Genomic DNA, 4,947 nt, shown 5'->3' on the forward strand with positions numbered 1-4,947 from the left:
AAATAATTATGATCATGATGATTAGGATATAAGAATGATGAAGATGTTAGTTGATGAAGTTAAGATAGTGATATATGGGATGAGGAAGATGAAGTCTTGACAAGTTTAGTATAGATTATATATCTAAACGCGAGAGATAGTACAAGAAAATAATAATCATTCAATGGTTTAGTGAAGTTTCGAGTTAACGAGAGGTCGCAGGTTCGAGCCCGGGCGATGACGTTTATTTTTTTTAAAGCTTGTTGAGGTAGTTTCCATTACCAAAATTATTATTATTATTATTATTATTATTATTATTATTATTATTATTATTATTATTATTATTATTAATTTTATCATTTTATAAGTATTATTATTATTATTATTATTATTATTATTTTTAACATCATTATTAGTAATTTTATCATTATTATTATTATACCATTGTTATTATTATCAATATTACTATTAATATTATCATAATTGCTACAAAAAATATTATTTAGAAAAGAATATATCACCTAGTATTACATTCTAAAATATTAAATAATACTAATTATATAATATTATGCATATAAATATCTTTATGAGAAACTTACTATATTAATAAACTTATTATAATAACAAATGCAAGTACTTAAAATGTATGAAACAAATATATATAAACATATAAAGTATTTAAAATTATATCACTAGTAATAATATATATATATATATATATATATATATATATATATATATATATATATATATATATATATATATATATATATATATTTGTTCGATTACGTGCTTTAATATATATACTTGATATAGGTTCGTGAATCCGGGGCCAACCCTGCATTGTTCAATATAGTCATATGTATTTTTACTACAAAATACATTAGGTGAGTTTCATTTGCTCCCTTTTTAAATGCTTTTGCAATATATATTTTTTGGGACTGAGAATACATGCGCTGCTTTTATAAATGTTTTACGGAATAGACACAAGTAATCGAAACTACATTCTATGGTTGAATTATCGAAATTGAATATGCCCCTTTTTATTAAGTCTGGTAATCTAAGAATTAGGGAACAGACACCCTAATTGACGCAAACTCTAAAGATAGATCTATCGGGCCCAACAAGCCCCATCCAAAGTACCGGATGCTTTAGTACTTCGAAATTTATATCATGTCCGATGGAGGATCCCGAAATGATGGGAATATTCTTATATGCATATTGTGAATGTCGGTTACCAGGTGTTCAATCCATATGAATGATATTTTTGTCTCTATGTATGGGACGTATGTTTATGAGAAATGGAAATATAAAATCTTGTGGTCTATTAAAATTATGAAATGATTATTTATGATAAACTAATGACTCACCAACCATTTGGTTGACACTTGAAAGCATGTTTATTCTCAGGTACGAAAGAAATCTTCCGCTGTACATTTGCTCATTTTAGAGATATTACTTGAAGTCATTCATGACATATTTCAAAAGACGTTGCATTCGAGTCATTGAGTTCATCAAAATTATTATTAAGTCAATTATAGTTAGATATATTATGAAATGGTATGTATGCTGTCAACTTTCGATGTAATGAAATATTGTCTTTTCAAAAACGAATGCAATGTTTGTAAAATGTATCATATAGAGGTCAAGTACCTCGCGATGTAATCAACTATTGTGAATCGTTTATAATCGATACGGACTTCGTCCGGATGAATTAGGACGGGTCCTTTCAGTTGGTATCAGAGCGGTGGTCTTAGCGAACTGGGTCTTGCATTAGTGTGTCTAACTGATAGTCGTTAGGATGCATTAGTGAGTCTGGACTTCGACCGTGTCTGCATGTCAAAAGTTTTGCTTATCGTTTTTGTCAGAAATCATCTGCTTATCATCCTTAGAAAATTACCTGCTCAATATTCTTAGTCTAGACACGTTTTACTGCATTGACTGCATGAATAGTGTATAGACAAAAATTCATATCTTAGCGTATCTATTACTGTAGACTTTATCTGACACGTTTCCTTAATTTTCTCTGTAATTCACGGGATCTTTGGAAGTATGTATAGATATTCTATATATAATTAGAATATCATTCGATACTCAAAAAAAAAAAAAACATTTCATATCAAAACCCTTTAACTGATCGTGAGAGATGGATCCTACACCTAGCTTGGATTCCATTAGTTCCGGAAGCGATTTCGAGATGTATATTGAAGCAGACTCCGAAGTCAATGAACCAGAAGTGCCTCAATCATTTAGTTATTTTTCTTTCTGGAGGAGATGGGGGTGGGTCTGAGACTTACTCACTCGATGGAGAAATGAAGAAGGTGAGCCCTACCGCGAACCAAACTTACCTCCTAACATCAGAGAAAACGATGTACTCACCGGTGAACCTATGCGCAACACTATATTCACCCTTCTTGCTAAAATATTCTGCCTCGAAGGTCGCATTACTGCAATCTCAGAAAATATTCAACCTCTACTTTCGAATACCAATCGAAGGGGAATATTAGAAGAAATTAGGGAACTTCGAATTGATAATCAAGATCTATCGAATCAGATGAGTGGATGGATAAAAATGATAGAGGGTAGGATAGAAACCCTGACAAGAATGGTGCGTGATCTACAAGCTATACTTACTACACCAACATCATCATCAACCTCAGCACCAACAACACTTGTAGCACCGACAGTAAAAATACCACCATCAGCAGCACCAGTAGCATAACCAGTACCAACAACAACAACATCATCACACATCTCAACCTCGCAATCTATACCTCAAGCATAATAATCGTTCTACGCATCGTTCTACATAAACTATCTTCGTCCTTCGTGATGATTATGGAATCTCTAATATTTTAGAGATTATGTACTCTAGTTCTAGTCGTAAATCTGATGAGTTTAATATCACATTGACTCATTAAATCCATGATTACGTCTGAAGAAAATATATATGTATATATGTTTTCATAAAGATTGTAATTAAAATTTTTATTGTACAAACTGTTAATGGTGAAAATATTTTAACGGGTAGGTAATACCCGAGGAATATTTAGATTTCACATTAATAAGTTACACTGTACATTCTACGAATCTGATTCAACTGTTATTTACTATCCTACAGCTATACGAATCCGTTCACCACAAAATAACCATTTTCATTCAATTTTATATTTGGATTTTGACCTATCAGAATCCAACAAGTGGCATAATGAAGAAATAATGGACACAATAAAAATTGATTAGAAACAGACTAATTGACAGTATGAAATTTTGTTAAGAAACCACGCTAACAAAATCCTAGCTAACTGTTCCTAGCTAACTGTTAATTCCTTATTACATTTTAATTATCGCAATTTAATTATCGCAACTTTATTTATCGTCATTTAATTTCTGTTATTTACGTTACGCACTTTATTTATCGTCATTTATTTTCTATTATTTATTTTTCGCACTTTAAATATTGGGACACGTATACAAGGTTTTGACATATCATATTGACACATCTATATATATTATTTGGAATCACCATAGACACTCAATATGTAGTAATGATTGAGTTCTCTATACAGGGTTGGGGTTGATTTTACAATAATATATATACTTTGAGTTGTGATCGAGTCTGAGGCATGTACACGGGTCACGACACGTATTAATTAATTTGAATATTGTATATTAAACTATATATGAATTATTGGACTGTCAACTGTGGACTATCGACGGTGGATTAATAACATTGGACAATTAAAATGAATTAAAATATTGATTATAACATATGAAACTAAACATCTCTTCAAGTTTGCCCCTTGATTTCATTTTAAACTTCATTTGTATCTCGACGATTACAATATGCGTTCAAATCTTTCATGATTCTTGAAACCTCTCAATTAAGAAACAACTGAGAAGATGAACCAACCGCACTTCATCTATGGAAGAAAAGATTGACACATATTGTTATGCACCTGAAAACTCCTGGACCCTAAGTAAAAGTTTAACACGTGTCTGTGTTAGCTCCTTTGGCATTGTTATTACCGAAAATAACATTGCAACTCTTTTTCAAATTAGCCAATTTTATCACAGCTTCAACAAATCAACTTCAACTTCCATTCAAATTAGCCTTATTATAACCTCAATATATAAGTTTGCCTGTCATCATCGTTACCGGAGAACCGTATATATTTCACCACATTAGCAGTAAAATTACCAGCAACTTCAATGAATTTGGACTTTCTGAAAAATCATTATATTAATTGAAACCCCATCTTGTATTCATCTATACCCTGTGAAAATAATTGCCATACCAATCACCGGGAATCAGCAATCAGTATTTCGAATCTCGTAGCATTTCTACATCAATAGTTATATGTATACATATAACAATTATCTCCTAGGATTACGATCATCAATTCTGAAATTTTGAAAAGGCACCCAGTTTACGAATCGATACTCTGAATGTTGGAAAAGCTCAGAAACGTTGGAACTGGAAAATAGATAAAGTTAACCATGAAGAAGATCAAGGATAAATACAAGGACCATACCCTATATTCAAAGAATCCAGATAATTCTGGATCCGTTGAAATCTTTAGAAAATATCTTGCTCCGAAGTCATGTTAAAATCTTGCGGAAAATCTTTCTCCATCAACCATCGAACTTAGAAATTCCAAAAATATCATCATCAATATCTTCGATATTTCTGAGGATATTTTCATAAATATTCTCGTCCGAAATTATATACCTCTTCGTGCTTCCTGTGTATCATTATATTGGAAACATTCAATAGAAAATTTAGTACCGAAAAGCAGATTATGCGAAACTATGAAGAAAGCCGTGGACAAATCACAAAGAATAAATTTGACTTCAAAGAATACAAATGATTCAATGTCTGCTAAAGTCTTTAGTGAATATCTTGCTCCTTACTCTAAACCCTTGCAGACAGTAGTTTCTATCATCCTCTGATCTTAGATATTCCGA

This window comes from Rutidosis leptorrhynchoides, chromosome 7 (genome assembly GCF_046630445.1).
Source record: "Rutidosis leptorrhynchoides isolate AG116_Rl617_1_P2 chromosome 7, CSIRO_AGI_Rlap_v1, whole genome shotgun sequence".
In the NCBI taxonomy this organism is placed as follows: Eukaryota; Viridiplantae; Streptophyta; class Magnoliopsida; order Asterales; family Asteraceae; genus Rutidosis; species Rutidosis leptorrhynchoides.